The following is a 22,122-nucleotide window of genomic DNA, read 5'->3' on the forward strand; positions in this document are numbered from 1 at the left end:
AATCTTCTCATCAGAATTGATCATCACATAATCTAGTTGTTTCTGTGTACAATGATCTCCTGGTTCTGCTCACTTCACTCGGCATCAGTTCATGTAAGTCTCTCCAGGCCTTTCTGAAGTCATCCTGCTGGTCATTTCTTACAGAACAATAATATTCCATAATAGCCATATGCCATAACTCATTCAGCCATTCTCCAACACATCCACTCCGTTTTTAGTTCCTTGAGACCTGCTACTTTGGAAAAAGCTCTCAGGGGAAGGTCACCAGGATGGTGACTGATATTCATGCCATATGAGTGTGAGTTGAAGCAACTGGAGAAGAGAAGACTTAGTGGAATATGATAGTTGTCTTCAACTGCTGGAAAGGCGATCATATAGAAAGATGATTAGCTTAATTTTGCTTGGCCCCAGAGATAGAACTAGATCGAAGTTGTGAAGAGGCAGATTCAGGCTTAATGTAAGGAAATATTTCCTAATCGTGGAAGGAGCTGCCTTGGAAAATCATAATGACTCACTCCGGAGAGTGCTAGGCCCAGAATCTGGAAAGCCTGAGTTTAAATCCTGCCTTAGACATTCAGCCACATTATGACTCTGGACAAGTCACTTTACCTCTGTCTGCCTCAATTTCTTCATCTTTAACATGGGGGCAATAATAATATCTACCTCATAGGGTTGTGTGAAGCGCAAATAAGATAATATTTGTAAAGCATTTACCACAATGTTTAGCACATAGTAGGCATTTAATAAATAATTATTCCCTTCCCTTCAATTGGGTCCCAGATTTAGAACTGAAAGGAAACTAAGAGATTATCAATACAATCCTCTTGTTTTACCAATGAAAAAAGGAGTATTAGGTGAAATAATTTACCTATGGGTAATTGGAAGAGCTAAAATTTGAAGTTCAAACTCTGATGACTCTGATCAATTTTTCTGATGAATTTTTCACCATTGTACTCTGCCTTTTCCTAGTGAGTTTTATATCACAAAATGTAATTGGCTGTGCCCTCTCTAAGTTGGAGTGCCATCCCCACTCCCAATTTAGCACTCACAGGTTAGATCCCTAAAAAAGGTAGCGTCTCCAAAGTTCAAGATATTCAGAGTCTTCACTCCTTAAAAAATAGTTCACTGGCCTCCATCAGTGCGTTTGCCTTTAATAGTCAGCCAGGAGACATAACTAGCTAAAAAGGTATTTACTGAGAAGTCACAATAAGCATAATTTCAACTCCCAAAACCTAAGGCATATGTTCCCGTGATGTATAATATCAATGGGAAGCATTAGGAGATGACATCTATAGAGTACACCACCATCTCCTCTATTAATTCCTTCAAGAGAAAGTTGGATGACCAACTGGGATGATGTAGAGGGCATTTTAATTCAGGAGATGATTGGTCTAGAGGGCTGCTGAGGTCCCTTCCACTCTGAGATGATGTCATTCATCTCCTCCTGGCCCAGCTCGGCTCCCTCAGACATTGAGCCTGGGAGGTAGGAGATGAAATCCATCAATCCATCAGCAGGTAATTTAGTGAACCTACAAGAAAGGGCCCAAGGCCCTGAAAGAAGAGACAATTCTTATCCCAAGGATTAAGCAGGAATTCTATTCCGGTGTAGATCCTTGTCTCGAAAGACCTCAAGACCACAGCACACCCCACAACTGATGCCAATGGGCATCAAGTGCATTACACACTCAGGCTGCCATCTAGAGGCCAAAGTCAATGTCAGGTAGAAACTGGATTCTGATAAATGAATTACAGGCAGCCCAGCTTAGTGCCTGCTTCTGTCTGGCTCTGCTTATGTTAACTGGCCCAGTAGCACCTTCCATAAAAAAGTTTTCCTGATTCCCACCTATCCTAATCCCTTGCTTCTATTCAATTCCTCACCAAAATTTTCTCTTTTACTTTATTTATGTACGTGTCATCTTCCTGATAGATTGCAAGCTTCTTGATGGTAGGAACCATTTCTTCTTTTTCTTTCTGTCTTTGTATCCTCAGGGGGCAACTGGAGTACTGGGAATCACTAAATAAATATTAATATCGAAGACTTGTATAGGGCTGAGTTTAAATCCAGTTTCAGACACTTAATAGCTGTGTGACCCTGGACAAGTCACTTAAGAGTGGAGAAGGAAATGGTAAACCCTCGGGTATCTTTGCCAAGAAAACCTCACAGACAATGTGCTTGAATAGCTGGACTGTAATACAACAAAAGGGTTTATATAAAGCACTAAGGTTTGCAAAGCATTGTATATGTTCTTATCTTATTTGATACAATTCTGTGAGAGAGATATTACCCCCATTTTACAAATAAGGAAAATGAAGCTCGGAGGGTCAACAACTTGCCCAGGAGCACACAGCTTATGAGTGTCTAAGTCATGATTTGAACTCAGGTCTTCTTCACTCCACATTTATTGCTCTATCCATTGCATCACCCAGCTGCCTTTGCTTGTGGATCGGACAATTGATTGATGAAGCTCAAAACTGCCCCTCCACTAATTTCTCTCCATTATTCCTCATTTTTGACCAGCTAGAGCAGATTTGGTTCGTTATTTTTCTCAGTTCTAAACGAGAAGCTTTGTAACAGTGGATGAAGTGCTCAGTGTGTAATGAGGCACTTCTGGATCATCCTGCATTGGACACTTACTGGTTTGGTAACCTCTGAGCCTCAGCTAATTTCTTAAGATTTGACTACTGAGTTTTAGGTAGGCTGCAAGTCAGTGTCTCATTAAAAGGTCATGGCAACCCTTTGCAGTGAGGAGGAGGACGGTTTCGTGATCCCCGGTATGATTTCTAGCTGTAAGGAACCTTATAAAATGGTTTCTCTATTTCCCTGCCCAGGTCAGGGATAAGTGATAATAAGCTCCATTTGCTTTTCTTGGATCCCTCTGGACTCCACAAGGTTTAATTCATGGGCTGAGGCTTCATTAAGGTAGGCACGGAGCCCAACACCGGGACAATGATGATCCTGCTGTGCTCTCCTCTGCTGTGGCTGGGCAGCCACAGCTGAATTGTTGTATCTGGTTTTGAGGAGAAGAGGGGGAGAGCTTGGGGAGATTACTGACAAACTGGAGTTCCTATATGGGAGGGGAGAGCAAGGAAACGAGAACTGGAGACGCCTGGACATATGGAGACAGGTTAGCCTGGATAACATTTGGGGAGAGGAGATCTTCAGGCTCCCTTTTGTCAGTACTCGTCCACTTATCTATCCATTCATCCATTCATTCATTCACCGATCTACTCGTTTATCTACTTATCCATAAATGCATCCATTTACTCATTTAATTATCCCAGGTATCACCTAGCTATCTATCCACTTACCTACTCACACGCTCATCCATTCATCCAACTACCCACTCACCCACCCATCCATCTACTCATCTGGCCATCCATCCTACTACCCATCCACTCACTCACCCATTCATCTATCCATCCATCCACTTATCTACTCACCCACCCACCCATCCATCCATTCATCCATTCACCCATCCAACTCATTTTTCTATTTATCCATACATACATCCATCTACTCATCCATCCACCCTCCAACTCATCTACTCATCCATTCTTCTAACCACTCATCCCCTCATCCATCCATCCATCTACTCATCTAACCATCCATCCACCCACTCATCCAACAATCTATCCAATCATTCAGTTTGCAAAGGAAAGCCTACTGACTCTGACGGAAGGCTCGAACCCCAGTTCCACCACTCACTGCTCTTCCAGAGAGGTCCTTAGGCAGACGCAAAATGACCACTTGTGTCTGTCAGATGGGGATTCCTTTCACATGAGTCGGATCAGATGGCCACCGAGGTCTCTTGCAACTCAAAGGTCATTTCTGCATCTCTTCTTACTCATCTATAAAATAAAAGAACTGGTCTGGATGATCTCTAAGGTGTCCTCCAGCTCTCTAGCTCTGGTCCTAGATACTAATGGGTATTTCTGTGGTTTTTACAAAAGCCCTTTATTTATGGTAACTCATTTGAGCCTTTTAATGTATCAATCAATTAACTTTTAATAAGCATCTATTACACCAGGAACTGGCACAGCTCTGGGGATACAAAAAGAAGAAAAAGATAGCTCTGCCCTCAAGGAACTTATTATCAAATAGATAATTATCCCTATTTTACAAATAAAGAAAGTGGGGTTGAAAAAGGTGAAAAGGCTTGTTTAGAACCACATAACTCGTAAGTGTTAGTTGGGTTATGAACCTACATTTTTCCTAAATTTAAAAAAAAAATTAAATTTTTCCTAAATCTCTGCTCTTTTCAGTATCCAATATTGCCCCTAATAAACAGGACATGACACTAGGCCACAAGACCTGGAAGGAAATGACAGTCCCTGACCCCAAGTCATTCTACTTGAAGGATCCTGGGAAGAGAAAATAGTACACCTGTTAATTCAGCAGGCATTTAATAAATGTCTATTACGTGTCAGACATAGGTTAAGCTCTGGAGAGAAATAAAATCAACCCCAGACCTTGAAGAGCATACATTCTCCTGAGGGAAACAAGTCATACAGAATAAACACAAAGCACTATGGGGGACCAAACAAGAGTCAGGAAAAGTCTTTGTAGAAATTGAGCCTTGAAGGGAGCTAATGATTCCAAGAGGGTGTGTGTGAGGAAACAGTGAATGAGGGAGATAGTCTGGGCAAAGCTTTGAAGGTGGGAGATGGAATGTCACACCAGAGATAGTGAAGTAAACCACTTTCATTGGGCCTTAGTGCATAAGATGGGAAACAGTAGCCACCAGTTCTGGAAAGGCCGGCAAACCTTTAGTAAAGGATAGTAAAGGATTTTGACATTTAAAATCCTTTAGATGAGCTTTAGATGAGCAAGGCACTAGGGAGCCACTGGGATATCTTGACTGGAAGAGTTCCATATTAAGACCTGGGTACTACAATATATGATAGAGAGTGATGAAGACTAAGAAATGCTTGAGACAAAGTGCTCTAGGAAGATTTAAGGGTGGAGAGAACATGTTCTATGGTAGATAGGGCCAGCGACTTGGTGTGGGAAGCAGCACGGAAACTGTTCTAATGTCCAGTTTGTTCTCTGTGATGAATTCGTTGGGCATCTGGCTCTAGAAGGGCACGAAGTTATGAGAGGCCCCTAGATGTGTGGCTTTGGGCCATTTATTTTTGCTCCTTAGCCCTCAGTTTCCTCTTCTTTCTGATGAGAAGGCTGAGAGGATGACTTCCCTTTTGGGGCCTTCTCTACAAGCTGCTGATCCCTGAGAGCATTGCTCGAAGGCCGGGTATCATCCTCAGTTCTTCACTGTAAATAACAGCCCAGAGGGATGCAGGATGCAGGATGCCGAAGGCTCCTCTTGGGCAGCCTGTACCCATCGATAGCCCCACCTGGTGCTTTCCCCCACTTTCCCTGCATCTGAGGGCTGGCTTGGAGCTGGGTTGGGATGAGGAGAGGAGAAGCTGGTGGCTTGGCAAATGCGGATGTTTATCTGCTGGGGCCCCAAACCCTCCTTCTTCCTTAGCCGTGGATGTGGGGCATGCCCATGGCACAGCGAGGCGCATGTTGGCCCAGCCTCGGCTGGCATTGCCACACACAGGTGAGCAGACCCGGGCTTGGGAGAGGCTCGGCAGTGACAATGGGCCTTTGTTGCGGGTGGATTTGGGGGAGAACCTGGTGCTGTGGGGCAATGAGTCACAGAGCCTCCCCTCCCAGGTTGGGGATGGATTTCACTCCGTTTTGAGGCAGAAGGAGAGATAACATCGGTTTTGCAACAGCAGGCGTGTCTGTCTATCCCACCTGCCCCGGGGCTCGTGGCTCTGACTGTTTTTACTTGGGTAAACTGGGCTGGGAGGGGTTGGGGGGGAGAGAGGCACAAAGGCTGCTGTCCCCAGTAGCCCCGCTCGCCTTCCATGTCGCCTCAGGATGTCACCAGGCCCGTGCTCCCAGAAGCTCTTGGAACGTGCAAAAGCAAGACTTGGAGGGAAGCTCAGGCAGGAGCTACTCTGTGCTTTCTGGGAAACCCAGAGATGGCCAGAAGATAGCCCGGGGAAAGACTACACAACAGTGACAAGAGTTAACACGTGAGCATGGCTGTGGGGAAGGGACAATAGGAGCTACAAGCAGTGGGGGAGAGGGGAGAACAGCTGCTGCTCAGAGAGGTTTGGAGAGGGCTGGTGCTACAGGGGAGGGCGGTATTACAGGTCTCAGAGTCTCCATCTTAGAGCTGGGCTCCCCAGTCACACAGAACGAGAGATCATTGAGTCCAACGCTAGCATTTTTTTTAATGGGATAAAACTGATACCCAGTGGGGGCAAGTGACTTCCCATTTGAATTCAGGTCTTTCTGGTTCCAAGGCTGGCACTCAACCCACTCGCACACATGGAAAGAATAAAAGGATGAGGTGCTTTTTGGAGCTGAGTGAGTCTGTGCGGGATAGAAAGCTGGAGAAGCTGGACTTGAATCCAGGTAATGGCTGTGAGACTTTGGGCAAGTCTCTACCGTGCCTCAGTTTCCACTTCTGTAAAATGAGCACAATTAGACTAGATGATCTCTTTGCTTCTTTCCAGCTGGAGCACCTTATGTGGCTGGAAGTTCCAGGACTGCGGGCCAGCAAGGTTCTGACATTAAACTCTGGGAACTGAACAGGGACAGTCCATGATTGCCCAATTGAAAGCCTACGACTGCCCAAGGATGGAGTAAGTGTGAGGGCTGTGGTCGTAGCCTGGGCTTAAAGAGGGAGCCATTGTGAACTAGGCAGAGGGCGACAGGGGGGAGACAGAGAACCCCCGGCTCTTCTTCCCTGGCACTGGGCCCTGCCTCTCAAAATGTCTTTCAGATACCTCCCATTGCAAGTCCAGTGGAGAGCTGAAATTTAACATGTGTAAAACTGAACCTATTCTCTCTCTTCCTGACTTTACCCCCCCCCCAACTTGTCTCCCATGATTCAGGGCAGCCCCAGCCTCCCAGTCCCTCAGGCTCACCACCTAGATACTATCTGCAATTCCTCATTGTCTCTCACCTCCCATATTCAATCCGTTGCCAAGGTCTTCCGATTTCACTTTTTCTACATCTATCCAATGGGCCCCCTTCTCTCCTTTGACTGCCAACCCCTCTGGGACAGGCTCCATCACCTCATTGTTATTGTTCGGTGGCATCTGGCTTTTTGTGAACCCATTTGAGGTTTCTTTGGTAAAGCCATTTCCTTCTGTCCATTTTACAGATGAGGAAACTGAGGCAAGCAGGACGAAGTGACTTGTCCAGGATCACACAGTTAAGAAATGTCTGAGGACGGATTTGAACTTATGAAAAAGAGTTTTCCCAGCTCTAACCACTGCCTTACCTCGCTGCCCATCACCTCATCGCCTCACACTGAACTTTTGCAACTGTTGCTGGGGGTGCCTCAGTCTCCTCATTCCAATACATTTTTTATTCAGTCACTAAAGTGATTTTTTTGTTAAGTGCAGGTCTGATCATGTCCCCCACTCCTCCATCCCAATCAACTCCAGTGGCTCCCTATTGCTCCAGAATCAAGCATAGAATGGACATAAAGCCCTTCATAGCCTATCCTCCTCCTCCCTTTCCGGTTTTCTTATACCTTATTCTCTGCCATGTCCTCTCTGATCCAGTTACACTGACCTTCTGGTTCCCGCTCTCTGCTCTGGGCATTTTCTCTGGCTGCCCCCTTCCCCTAGCTCCCTCCACCTCTCCCTCCTCCTCTCCACCTCCTGGCTTCCCCGGCTCCTTTGAGACTCAACTAAAATCTCTTCTTCTACAGGAAGCATTCTGTACTCCCTCTTAATTCTATAGCCTCTCCCCCTCCCCATCAATCCTTTCCTATTTATCCTGTTTATGGCTTGTTTGTTCTTTTTGTCTGCCTGTTATCTCTCTTAATAGTTGAGCTTGAAGCTAGGGACTAATTTTTGCCTTTCCAGGGAACATGGTAGATGCTTAATGTTTATTACTGGTTTCTGAGAATAGTCCAGAAACAAGGCCTTTAGATACTTAGGTAATGTCAACTGATGGATCTCTCTTTCTCCTTCCTCTTCTTTCTCCTTCCTCTTCCTCCTCCTCCTCTTCTTCCTCCTCCTCCTCCTCCTCTTCCTCCTCCTCTTCCTTCTCTCTCTCTCTCTCTCTCTCTCTCTCTCTCTCTCTCTCTCTCTCTTCTCTCTCTCTGTCTCTTTCTGTCTCTCTTTCTCCCTCTCCGCCACCTTTTTTCTTCTTTACTTCTGAGTCTAGGATCATAAATTTGGAACTGGAAGGATTCCAAAAGATTGCTTGGTTCAATTTCATTATTGCCCCAGAGTGGTTAATTTGCCCAATGTAATGAATGGCTGGGATCGGAACTCAGGTCTTCTAACTTTTCCTTCCCAATAGACTATGGGGCTACCCAGAGTCATGGCTAGAAATGAGAGCTCAGCACAGTTACCACAACCCTTGAAAATACCAGACACCAGGTTAGTGCCTTCTGCTGAGGAAAGAGGGAAGAGGATTGGGGCAGGAGCCCACCCAGGCTTGTCATGTGGTAGCTTTTATTTTAAGTATTTATTCTTGCTAAGTAGGTGCTAAACTCTGTGGTTTTTACTTGTAGAAAGACGACCAGGATTATTAGCACCCTCTAAATTCAGTGCCCCTGGGGCAAAGCCCCAGTTCCCTGTCCTAGTTATGCATCTCTGGTTCCCCTCAGCTCCTCTCTCTCTCCCCCAATATACTCTTGAACCAGCCTTTTAGCTCTGTGTATACCCAGTGGGTCAGTGTTTAAGGAAAGAGCAAGAGCACAGATTTAATCCCACATTGACTGGTTGATTTCACTCCTTTCCACGCTCACCCCAGATCCACCCTGAGCCCTACCCTGGATCCTTTCTGGCCCTGGCCCAGATTGTAGACTGAGTCCAGTCCCTGGTCCCAGTGGGAGCCGTGACTTTCCCTGCTGACCCCAGCCCTAGCCGGAGCCCTAAGTCTGGCTGCAGACTGAGCCTTGAGCCTGGCTCCCACCTCCAACCCGGGCTTGAACCCCCAGTGGCCCCTTTAGGTGAGCTCAGCCAAGGGCCACGGAGCCCAGGCAGAGGGCCACGTGGCTCGCCGGGTTCAGGGGTGAAGTGAAGGCTCTCCCTGCTGGGAAGGCGCTGGAGGAGTTGCTGCTTGGAATGCTTTCTGAGTGGCAGCGGCTTAGGCCGGGGCCCCGCGCCAGGGAGGGAGAAGTCAGGGCAGAGGAATAAACAGGAAAGTGGACGTCAGAGGAGAGAAGAGAAAGCTATTTCTGACAGGAATCGCCTCCAAATGGTGCCGCACAAATCCCTCTGTTTGGAACCAGAATATTTCTTGCCACAGCCGGCTCAGCCCAGGGGCTCCGGGCCTTCTCGGGTTCTAGCCGTCTGTCCAGCCCTCTCAGAGGTCCTGAGCCCGACAGGTTTCCCAGCATTGAGCGGGAGCCGGCTGAAGACCTTCCCAGAAGCAAAGGCTTCTAAACTCCGGGAAGGCTCAGCGAGAGGCCGTGAATTCTTTTCACTCAGATCGGGTGTCTGGGCTGGGTTGGAGTCTGCCTGGAAGCAGGGGGATGGATCTAATGGCACTGGATGGCCAGCCTGATGGTCACGGGCTCTTGAATCTGAGCTGGAAGGGACCTTGGAGGCCACCAGAACAGTTTGTTCATTTTAGAAGGGAGGAAACAGACCAAGAAAGATGAAGGGACTTTCTCAAGAGCTTTAGTTCTGGGAAATTATTTTGTTATCTACTTGTAACTATTTTCTCCTTTACTTTGTAACTATTTTGTATTCTCTATTTTGTGGAAATGTGGTTTCTACAGATTAAGAGAATAATTGTATCAAGGCAACAAATCAGATTTTTTAAAAAGCATCAGAAACTGTGTAACTTAATAACAGTCAACAATAGGGTCTGGGAACCAGAAAAAAGTAAGCCCTTAGAAGGCAGGGGCAGCTGCAGCTTAGTTTGTTGCTCAGTACTTAGCACGGTCTCTGCCTGTCACACAGTAGGAGCCTAAAATGCTTGTGGAATGAAAGAGCACCAGTCAGTTGACAAGTATTTAGTAAGCCCCTACTGTGTACAGGGCACTGTGCTAGGAGTTGGGGACACAAAGAAACAACAAGGAGTTCTAATAGAGCAGACAAGTACGTTTATGGATATAACTAATAATAATAAAGGATTAACACTGATATGGTTGGGGCAGCTAGGTGGCCTAGTGAATAGAGCACCAGCCCTGAAGTCAGGCCTCAGACACTTAATACTTCCTAGCTGTGTGACCCTGGGCAAGTCACTTAACCCCAATTGCCTCAGCCAAAAAAAAAAAAAAAGTATTTAAAAAATTGATATGATTCTGTAAGGCTTGTGAACGGTTCTATTTTAGCACAATTGTCACAACTGAATGAGGTGTTATTATTGCTCCCATTTTACAGATGAGGAAACTGGGGGTCATAGAGCTTTCTGTTTGTATACAAAGTACCTGATATTTTGGAGGCACTTAATAAGTGTTGTTGACTTATCTTGGAAAGACCATTGACTTTGGAATTAGCAAGTCTGGGTTCAAATACTACCTTCCAGGTAGACCAACTGTATGACTTTGAACAAGACACTTCCAGCTTTAAATCTTTGGATTTAAACTCAGACCTTCTGACTGTGAAATCCAGCATCTCCATGGGGAAGAGAATGGTTCCACACAGAATTTCTGAAGGGGAACTTTAGGAAAGGTCAAATCCAAGGTGACTAAGTAGTGTTGGTGTAATCAATCCCAATAAAGCTGGTATTCCTGTTGTTCTAGACCTAGAGTTCTGTGTCTAAAATGTGGCCCACAGAATCTTACTCTGGATATGAGCTCTAGAACTTAAGAGTCTGAACTGTCAATAGCCTGGGTAAGCTGGCCCTTTGCTAGTGCCTGCGAGTGCTGAAAAGCATTGTGGTCCAGAACTTACAGGGCTTCCTCTGAAGCCAGAGACTCTGAGTTGGGTTCCTGAACGTGCCAGTCCTTCTCTTGGACAAGCCCTTTCACCACATTTGGTTTCCAGTTTCATTGAGCTAGACCAGTTCCCTCTGCCTTTAAATCTGTGCTCCCATCTTCCCAATGCATTTCTCGCTTGACCCTTGCACTCTGCCCAGTTTGAGATTGAAGTTCCTGTAGCCTGAAGATACAGAAATCTCACATCGGTTGAAATATATTCATCGACTGACTGCCTGGACCATCCAAGGCCTGTCCTTATGGTAGATCTTGGGGAGGGGAACTTTTCAAGTGGGGGAAAACCCCTGTCAATCCCCTTTCTCTGTCCTGGTGCGGAGATCAGTGCTGAGAACTCTCCTCTCCCCAGCTTACCTAAAAGTCACCCCTCCTCCCCAGGGTCTCCTACCTCCAGCAAGATCAAGGAAAGTACCACGGCCTCAATATTTATTCATCTTAAATCGATAATTAAATTTTTTTAATGAACAAACATCTATTTCCTCTCCCTCCCGCCTGTCTCTCCACTGACAACAAAAGACAAACAAAACCCATGTAATAAAATGCACTGTTGGGCAAAACAAATGTTCCCAAGGGCCGCTCCCAGAAAAGTCCAATATCTGTCTTCTTCTGCACCCAGAGTTCTAACCGACAGGTGGGAAACGTTCGTCACTGGTCTTCTGAAAGTATGGCGGGTCATGTCCATCAGAGTTCCTAAGTCTTTTGGAGTTTCGTTTGCCAATGGATAGAATGAGAGGCAATCTGTCTGTCTCTGTCTTTCTCCCTCTGTGTCTCTCTAGCTCTGTGTCTCTCAATCTCTGTCTCTTTCTGACTGTCTCTGTTTGCCAGTCTTTGTCCATGTCTTTATCTCTTTCTCTCTGTCTCTGCACCCCCTCTGTCTCTTTGTCTCTCTCTCTCTCTGTATCTCTGTCTTTCTCTGTGTCAGAGAGACTGTCTCTGTCTCTGTCACTCCCCCCCCCCCCCGTCTCTGTCTTTCTCTGTGTCTTTCTCTGCCACTCTCTCTGTCTCTGTCTCTCAGTCTCTGTCTCTGTCTCTCTCTCTCTTTCTCTCTCGATCTGTCTCTGTCTCTCTCTCTTTGTTTCTCTGTCTCTGTCTCTATCTCTCTGTCTCTCCTCTCCCACAACGTCTGGTACACAGGAAGTGCACAAAAAATTCTCGATTGATTCAGAAGGCCCCGTATCACAGTAACAACGAGTGAAGTGACTAAATTTTCCCAGCAGGTGATGACTGGATGTTGAGGTGCGAGTAATCTCTGAATCAACCGTCTGAGTACAATAAGATCATTGATTGTGAGACCAGAGACCAAACTCCGAGAATTGCCACATGACAGAATCACAGGACCAGGAGGGAGCTTAGAGCTCCCCGTCAAGTCATCCTCAGGGCCGAAAAAACGAATGGCTCTTTTACTACATCCGGTCAGGTGGGCAGGTTGGCTTTTACATGAAGGCCTACACAAGGGAACAAGATAAGCACTTAATAAATGTTTGTGGACAAATGGATGCTGGGTAAAGTAATTAATGGATGAGTAAAATTTCCATGATCAGAGCTAGGTCCTTGGGGTGGGATGCTAAGGAAATCCTAGGTGGTTCCTTCCTTTAACAGATCCTAAGATCGGGGAGATCAGGTCGATCACCACGACTTTTTGGGAACATTGGCTAAGTCAATTCTCTGGGTGTCTGTTCTCTTCAGCAAATGAGATCTTTAAGGTCTCTTTCAGGTGCAGATCGAGTATTCTGTGATCTCTACAGAGACCCTTCCTCTCTGAAGGATCTCTGAGTCTAAGATCCGAGTGCAGAACTCTCCCGGGGGGGGGTCTGTGCCCCAACAATCTGGGTGCTCCTGCCTAATGGAAGATCAGCGCTTAAGGAGTCCAGTTCGGTTTCAGTCTCAGAGAGGAAAGAGTGGGCCTTCCCTGCATCTCCCTCCCCTCTCCCTCCTCCCCCCCTCATCCCCTAAGCTTGACCTCTCTTCCAGGCAGGGGTCTGGGATCTGGGCTGCCTGGGGCCAGGGTCACTTATGGGGGTCAATTCTCAATTCCAGCACTTTCTATTTCTTGACATTTAATGATTCACTTTCTGTTGCAATGAACCAGTGTCCCCACGTGAGAGCAGTTAGAAGCCCAGCAGCGCCCTCTTTTGTCCAAAGACGGCATTACTCGGTCCTGCCTCTGCCGCCCTAGGAGGGCAAGACCTTCACCCTTCAGATACCCGCCCACCTGGGGAGCCCCAGCTTCTGCGATCCCAGCATTCCCTCTGCTTACGAAGGGACAGTAACAGCTGGTCTTTTACATTGCCTTAAGGATGACAAAGCACACTTTGAGGGTGGGGCTATTTTTACTCCTATTTTACAGAAGAGGAAACAAAGGTTCAGGGCAGTGAATCATCTGATCCAAGGTCACACTTCTAGTGAAAGTAGGAGGTTAGGTGGGAGGTGACTCTCCATCCCCTCTCCTCCATTCTGTCATCCTGTACTCCCTCCCTCCATCCTTTGACCTCTCTGCCTTTATCCTATTCTGGTATATATGTTTTCCTTTCCTTTATTTGAAAAGGACAGACAGACAGAGAAAGAAACAGACAGACACACAGAGAAAGAGAGAGACAAAGACAGACACAAAGAGAGACAGAGACAGACAGACACACAGAGAAAGACAGACAGAGAAAAAAACAGACACACACAGGGAGACAGAGAAAAAACAGACACAGAGAGAGACAAAGACAGACACAGAAAGAGAGAGAGAGAGACAGAGGCAGAAAAAGAGTCAGAGAGATAGACATGAGAGACAGAGACACATACACACAGAGCCAGAAACAGACAGACAGGCAAACACAGAGACAGACACAAAGTGACAGAAAGATAGAGGGGGGAGAGGAGAGTCACACTCTGAGAGAGACAGAGACAGAGAAAGGAAAGAGAGAGAGAGAGACAGACAGAAACACACAGAGACACACAGAGAAAAACAGAGAGACAGAGACAGAGAGAGGTTTTTATTGCAGTGGGACCTTTTTCAGATATCACAGGCCTAGATTGCTCACAGGCCAGGTTTTTTATGTCCCTAGTGTCTAGGAAGCCCTGAACCATTCACAACTTGGGGATTGATTTCCTGCCTTTAGGTTAAAAATAAATGTTGCTTACAAAGCAGGTAAGATTCTACTCTTAGCAAAATAACTGTCTATAAGAAAGGGCAGAAAGAGATGTCCTATTTCTGGTTCTGGCCACTTCACTCTGCATCAGTTTGTGCAAAATCCTCCCAGAGTTCTCCAGAACTGAGCTCTTTCTTTGACATTTATGGCATTGAGCTTACAGAAGAAAAATAAAACATTTTGCTGAAGATTTGACCCGGAAAGAGTTACCCGAACTGATGCTGAGCAAAACAAGTAGACCAGGAATACATTGTATACAGTAATAAGCTTATGTGAAGATCAACTGTGAATGGCTTGGTTCTTTTCAGAGATTCAACGATCTAAGGCAATCCCAATAAACTTTGAACAGAAAACACCATCTGCATGCAGAAAAGAGGACTAGAGACTGGAGGTAAATCAACACATGCTATGTTTACCTTTTTTTCCTCCTGTTTTTTTTTTTCTCTCTCTCTCATGGTTTTTCCCTTTTGTTCTGACTTTTCTCTCTCAAAATGATTCACAAAGAAATGTATCTTTAAAAGTTAATATACATGAATAACCAGAAAAAAGAAAACGATTTTAAAAAGATTGTGTGAAGATTTGAGTAGGAAAAAGATAGAAATTGGGTTTGTACATGAAACTAGGAAGGGAAGAATGCCATTTTATAAGGAGTCTCTTCATTAAGCTCAACTCTCAACTTCTTTGCCTCTTTAACAGTAGCCTTTTCCCCTTCTCCCACACTCTCTTTTTCCCCACCAAACTTTCCAGTCCCCCTTAATGTGTTGTTCTTCCCTATGAGAATGTAAGCTCCTCAAGGGTGGAGATTATTTGGCTTTTTTATGTCAACCAAACCCCAAAGCCCATTGTGATAAGACTTTCCTCATTGCTGGGAGATCAATGCCCAGCACCCACATGCAGAATGGGGGGAAGTTGGCCAAAGCAAGAGGGAAGAGAGATCTGGTCTCTTCAGTAGTTTTGAGAGAAAAGATAAGCTTCTCTTCAGGTCACTGAAAGAGGGAAGATTCTGGGAAGAAGCAACATGGAGAATTTCAGTTACGTCTCTATTCCCAGATTATACACTAGAGACTTTGGGGAATTGGATGAGACTTGGGATTCTTCCTCTTGGTTGAAATGGATCACTTCACTCCCAGGAGGAGAGCTCCTTCACTCTGTATTGTCTAGCACATCATTACCATAAGAATACTTTCTTTAATTTCTGTTTTACTCTCAACTTGGGTAAATGGATTTCTTTGCTATTTGCTATATGCGTTCATTGTGGAACCAATATTTGTTGGGAAGGAAGCTAAATCTTGGGGGTATAGTTTGGGGCCCTCCTTCCCCTTTAAGGACTGGTGATTAGGAGGATAGCTTGAACCTAAAAAATTATTTTTTTTTAGAATTAGAATAATTAAAAATTATTGTAGTCCAGTTTCCCTTGTCTTTGAAGAGAATAGAGTGGTCAGACCCTTTCCCAGTCTCTTGCTTCCTCTTCTGGAAGAAAAAAACAGCTCCCTTGGGGGAAAGCGAAGGGAAGAAACACTAGAAAGTCCCTTCTGGCCATCTTGGGAGCCAAACACGACACCTCATATTCCCAAGTAGAGTGTAAAATAAAAATCCTTTACCTCAGATAAAAATCTGAGAGACCTGCTGCCTTCCAAGTCCCTTCTGTGCAGAAAGAAAAAAAAAAGATAGAGGCTTGAGTAAGTCAAGAGCTGGGGCTGAGCTTGGAGGAAGGCCTCGTTTGGAGGGCCCCTGTCTGAGTCTTCGAGCATTTTGTGGCTCTCGGTGAAAGGCTTTCTGTCAGCAGGCTGCGTCTCACTCTCCAAGCATGACTGGCCCCCTTCTTTTTCCAATTTCCTGTCATTCACTCCAGTGGAAGGGACCTGTGACACCGATAACCCCAAACAGCAGTTAATCCAATCAGTGTTCTCAGCTTTGGAAATTATCACACACGCATGTATATATGTTTTCTTTTTGTTTAAATTTTTCCTTCCTTATTAGGCATTATTATAGTTTCCATGAGTTGAAATTAGGAAGAGTTTATGTTTCTTGAGTTCATTGTGCTGAACAGTCAGGAAAGAGATCCAGAATTAAGAATGTGCCACAGATAATCCACCATGTAGATAATTAGATAAGTACTTAATAAATGCCCTACCTAGAGATCCATCTCTCTTTCTCCTTTTCTCTCTCTATGTCTCTCCCCCTCCCTCCCTCCCTTCCTCTGTCTGTTTCTCTGCCTCTATCTATGTCTCTCTGCTCTTCTATCTCTGTCTGTCTGTATGTCTTTCTGTTTCTGTCTTTGTCTCTATCTCTTTCTCTGTCTCTATCTCTGTCTCTCTGTATGTCTTTTGCCTCTGTCTCTATCTTTGTTTCTCTGTCTATATTTATGTCTCTCTGTATGTCTTTTGTCTCTGTCTCTATCTATGTCTCTCTGCCCTTCTATTTCTGTTTCTGTCTCTGTTTTTATCTCTATCTTTGTCTCTTTGTCTATCTGTCTATCTTTGTTTCTCTGTCTATATTTATGTCTCTCTGTATGTCTTTTGTCTCTGTCTTTATCTCTCTATCTTTGCCTCTGTCTCTCTCTGTCTCTATCTCTGTCCGTCTTTCTGTCTCTGTCTTGATCTCTCTATCTTTGCCTCTTTGTCTCTCTCTGTCTCTATCTCTGTCTGTCTGTCTGTCTTTCTGTCTCTGTCTTGATCTCTCTGTTTCTCGGTCTCTTTGTCTATATCTCTGTTTCTGTCTCTATCTTTGTCTCTTTGTCTCTATCTCTTTCTCTTTTTCTCTATCTTTGTTTCTCTGTCTCTTTCTCTCTCTGACTGAATTATTCAGTGCCACAGTATCAAGACCTTGGACCATTCATTCTCCAAGCATTTATCAAACCCTGACTGCTTGCCATGCATTGTGCTAGGCACTATAGACACAAAGATGAAAAAAAATTAATCAGTCCCTGCCTTCAAGGAGTTTCTATTTTATTGGAAGGAAGTGGCATATTTGCAGATAATGAACACCAAGTAAATACACTGTAAATATAAACTAATTGGGGGTCTAGAGAGAAGGTACTTCTCTAGAGAGAATTGCTGGGGAAGAGAGGATCAGGAAAAGCCTGGTGTAGGAGGCAGCATGGAAGCTGAGCCTTGAATGATGAAGCTAGGGGGGTAGGGGAGGTACCCTCTCAGGGATCAGGCCCAGGTAGTGCTGTTAGCCTCTCCCTTCTGGATCTAGGGCAGACACCCGGGGCTTCCTTTCTTCCCTAGGATCCCCAAGGTGTCCAAGGAGCTCTGAATTTTCCTCTCGGGCTTTGGGAGACTTGGCCTAGTCAGGCAAGATGAAAAGCAGCTCTGGTGGGGTCAGAAAGTCCCCCTCTCTTACTCTGTGGAGCAGGAGGATGTTCCCAATTTTTATGTTTACATGCATCTGTTCTGCCTCATTTCCCTGGCAAAAGGCAAAGCGGGTTTGATGGGTCGGGAGTTGCACAGAGAGGCGGCCGCCTGCCCGCCAGCCCTGGATTAGCAGGGGTGCGGCCTTGCGTGCTCTGGGCAGAGGGCAATGAGTCATGAGTTTGGGCCGGACAGTGTGAGGGAGCCAGGCCTGAATGGACTCCCTTGGGAAAGGGCGGTTCTGGAGGATGAGGAAGGAGAGCTTGTCCAGCTGAGCTTGGGGTGCTGGGGCTACCTATGTCCTTTGTCAAGTGGTTTGGAGAGGGAGTGTGAAGGTGGGAGACCTTAGCAGATTTGGGGTTGGACGAGGTCCACTGTATGGTTCAGATACTATCCCAGAGTCCGAGGATGCTGGTGCAAAAGTCTACCCTCAAGGCACTTCGATTCTACTGGGCCTAGGGGGTGAGAGTAAATACAAGACACAAAAATGTAGCAAAATTCTAGACTCCCTCTTCCAGCACAGCCAGCCGATCATCACCCCTCAGAATTCTAGCAATCCCCCAGTGCTTTGGACCACTTGTTCAATGGCTATCAGCTCAAGCCCCCATTCCAGGCGTTCTCTTCCCAGCTGGCCATCAGTATATTAGTCTTCCAGTTCCATTTAACCGATTTTCATCGATTAGATTTTCCACAAGGATATTTACTGAGAAATTACCGCAAGAACAAAAGTACAAGCACTCTTCCCTCTGCCACATTTATTTCCAGGGAGAGTGGGCTCAAACTCAATACAGTTTCTCTTTCGCATTTGACTTAATGGATTCCCAATGGGTGTCTGGATCCGGAAGGCTGACTGAGATTCACGGTCTGACTCTCAGCATGGATCCAGTTTCCAGACTTCTGGTGATTCCCTCTTCACCTCTGGCCTCCTTCATATAAAGCAGGATAGAGCAAACACACAAAAAGGAAGAAGCGGAGGGCCATATTCATGATGGAAAGTTGGCTCTGGGGAGAGGTCTCCCTTCATCCGGAGGCTGATAGCGGGTCTCTTTCCTTGGGTAGAGAAAGAAAACAACAGCAAGCCTCTATTTTCTCTGGTTTCTGCCTTGTGAATAGACCCCAGTTCTGGCTATGTGCCAGTTGGTAGCCCATCTCTGCCTGTGCTCTAAATAGGGGAGTAAATAATACTTCACGCCTTTCCACATGGGGATTACCCACAGTTAAAAACAAAATAGCAGAAATAGACAGTAATTGGCTGGAGGTAGGGGAAGACATTGGAGACATGAGAGAGGCTTCTTGTTGGTCCTTGACGGGGAGTTAAAGTTCTATAAATCACAGGATGGCAGTCAGATCTGAAGGGGACCTTAGAGGTCATTGAGTCTCATTTTATAGATAGGGAGTTTTATAGAGAATTTAAATGTTTCATCTAGACTTGTATAAAGCTAGTAAGTATCTGAGATAGGGTTTGAAACTCCCATTTTCTTGGCTTCTAGGCCAGTTCTCTATTCAGTTAAACCACTCTGCTAGTGCTTTTGAGAGGAAGAGGAGTTGAGGGGATAAAGGTTGGAGCCAGGAAGATCCAAGTTCAAATCCTCATCAGACCTTTAATAGCTATGAGACTGTAGGTAAGTCACTTACCTCCTCTATACCTCAATTTCCTCATTTGTAAGGAGGAGACTAGATTTTGGTGGTCTCCAAGGTCCCTTCCAGCTTTAGTTCTGGGATTGTTAGGGTGGTATCACAGCAGGCAATTCAGGAGGCAGCACTCCAGCTCCACTTTCCCTCCCTTCCTGATTTGGGTCTTCGGAGACACCGTATTAACCAGGCTAGGATTGGAGCATCCCAGTGCCAGCAAAGTCTCCTTGCCTCTTCTTCCCTACCAGACTTCAGCTGCAACCCTCAGAAAGGTAAGAATGTCCCTTTTTTCTTAAAAACTCCTGAGTGATTTTTATAGAGGGGGGGAGGATGGCGGGGGGCCATAGCATGGGCAGACTCAGCCGGTGGCGTGCTTATATTTGGCAGACTGCCTTTTTGCCTCTTTTTACATTTTCTATGAGGAACATTAGGTAGGGACTAGGAGAGAGAGTTACTTAGAAATTAAAAGAGTTGAAAAAGCAAAAGTTAGAAAAACTAGATGGAACTGTGAATAAAGTGCCAGTCTTAGAGTTAGGAGGAGTATTCAAATCTGGCCTTAGATACTTCCCAGCCATGTGACCCTAGGCCAGCCACTTAACCCTGTTTGCCTCAGTTTCCTTATCTGTAAAATGAGTCGGAGAAGGAAATGGCAAACCACTTCAAGGTCTCTGCCAAGAAAACCCCAAATAGGGTCACAAAGAGTTGGACACAACGTTGTGGATACTAAACAACAACAATGAAAATTGTCAATAAAAAGATATTATTTTAAGTAACCCCCCCCAAAATCAGAGCAGGATGATGCCACGTACTTTTCTCTGCTCCTCTGCTTTTGCTCCCTTTGCCCTCTGAACGGGACCCTGCCTGGAGTCTCACCCAGAGACCTCCTGTTGTAGCCTCAGACGATTTCTTCCCTAGCCTTCCTATCCCTGAAGGTGGATAGAGTGCCCCGATCTGGAATCCAGAGGACTGGAATTAAAATTCAGCAATGGCAGAAGCCAGCTTGAGGTCAGAGGGAGAGGACATCAGGGAGCTCCAGGATGGCCCCTTTCCTAAAAGACAGGGCTCTCTGCCCCTGCCTTTGCTGCCCCCCACCCTTGCTCAGGCAAAGCTCTGAGCCCTTTCTAAGCTGTCAATTCCCCTGATGAAGTCTCCCTCTTAAAGGCCCAAGTCTGTCTTCCAGAAAGCCTTCCCTGACCTGCCTCCATCCCATCCCCAGTGTCTGTGACCATAGTCCTTTCTTCTTCAGATTTCTGAGTCCTCCACCACTGCTTGATCCAGCTCACTTCCCAAGTATCTTCCTCTTTTCCTATTATTAGACTAAGATCTCTTTGAGAGCAAGGCCGATGTCTTCACTGGGTCCCAGTATCTTCCCTTTATCAATAGAAGGGAACCTAGAGGCCCCTGGCCTTGGACAAATGAGGAAACTGAGGTCTGCAGAGGACAGCTGAGCTGTCTGTATTTCCACAGAGCTTAGCACCATGACTGCCGTGTACACTGTAGGTCCTGATCATGTGTGATCGGTCATTTAGGCAACTCTCCCTCCTCCTGTGCTCTCACCAGACAGCCCCCTCTTTCTCCCTCACTCCTCCCTGGGGTTCTGAATTCCCTGGAGGAGGAGACCCCAGAGGGTCCCAGCCTGAGCTGAGAAGGGCCGTCAGGACAGAGAAGGTCAGAACACAGGCCGTGAGACCGGCCCTTCTCTGCCTGCCCAGGCCACATCTGTCTGGCCAGGAGGCTCCAAGGGTCAGGGATGGGGTAGGGGCAGGGAGCCGGTCAGAGAGCCTGACTTTGATCTCCACCGGTCCCTCCCAAGTCTCTGGAACCGAAGGAGACAAAAATAAACAGCCTGTCAGGGCCTGCATGAGACAGCGGGCTCCTCACGCACGGAGGGTGGGGGCCAGGGGCCTTCTCCAGACCTTTGATGTGCGAGCGTGAGTGTGTTTGGACATATGTGTCATCGGCAGGCCCGAGCCTCGGGGCCCTGCTCCTCCATGACGTGATGCTCCTGTCGGGACTGACCAGAGCGGGCAGATCCCCATAAGTGTGCAACATCCTGACTGCAAGCTCCATGAGGGCAGGGATTGGCCTTCATTTCACCATCAATCAGCCGATAGTCGAGAAGCAGCCTCAGGCTTAGAGTCAGGAAAAGGAACTGCCTCGCTGAGTGACCCTGAGACATTTCTCTGTGTCTCAGTGCCTCAGTTTCTTTATTTGTAAAATGAGGGGTTAAACTTGATGCACTATGTCTAAGCATGGATTCGGCCTCTGTTCAGCCCTGGGGACACAGAACAGACCCCATCCCTGTCTCCCAAGAGCTTTAATGCTAATAGAGGAGACAGCGTGAACATATATAAAGAGATATACGATTGATTTATTGTTGTTTAGTCATTTCGATCTTTCTGTCTCTTCATGACCCTATTTGGTGGGTTCTCGACAGAGATACTGGAGACTTGGCCATTTCCTTCTCCAGCTCATTTTACAGATGAGAAAACTGAGGTAAATAGAGTAAAGTGACTTGCCCAGGGTAACCCAGCTAGGAAGTATCTGAGGCTGCATTTGAATTCAGGTCTTCCCGACTCCAAGTGCCTTTAGGCACTGGGAAATGCAGAAGAGGCACTTTTGGAAGGGGCTGGAAGAAAGCCTGGACTTGTGATGCTTGAGCTGTTTTGTCTAAGCTTTGTATCCTCCTAAGACCTAAATGTGGATCTTGACTTTATTCTAGTATTTTTGCCAGGTACTTGAGTTAAGTGACTTACTTGGGTCACACAGTCCCCAAACTGTCCCTTGTGCACCAAGTTTCACACCTTACGTGGACCTGTCCGCTCTTCTCAGTCCCGACATGACCACGAGCAGCTTGCTCATGGGACAAGGTCAAGCTAGGACTCAGCACTCACGGGGTCACTCAGTTTCCTCACCTGCCAAATGAGGGAGTCAACCAGATGGCCTCCAGACTCTGATTCATCAATATATAGTGAGTCAGATTGAATCGATTTCTTCCCATTGAGATGGGCCCATGACTAGAATCCCAGCTCTAATTAACTGTCCACTTAACCCTGGGTAACTTTTATA

The 22,122-nt window shown here is 46.1% G+C and overlaps 1 long non-coding RNA gene across 1 annotated transcript; it reads left to right on the forward strand.

Moving 5' to 3' along the window:
- Positions 1-5,891: 5,891 nt before the first annotated feature.
- Positions 5,892-12,406, forward strand: LOC116422139. Its single transcript, XR_004232705.1, has 4 exons — positions 5,892-6,045; positions 6,302-6,430; positions 6,532-6,660; positions 12,146-12,406. It is a non-coding gene; the product is annotated as an uncharacterized LOC116422139 (long non-coding RNA).
- Positions 12,407-22,122: the final 9,716 nt, after the last annotated feature.

The sequence above is a fragment of the Sarcophilus harrisii genome, chromosome 3 (assembly GCF_902635505.1).
Source record: "Sarcophilus harrisii chromosome 3, mSarHar1.11, whole genome shotgun sequence".
Classification (NCBI taxonomy): Eukaryota; Metazoa; Chordata; class Mammalia; order Dasyuromorphia; family Dasyuridae; genus Sarcophilus; species Sarcophilus harrisii.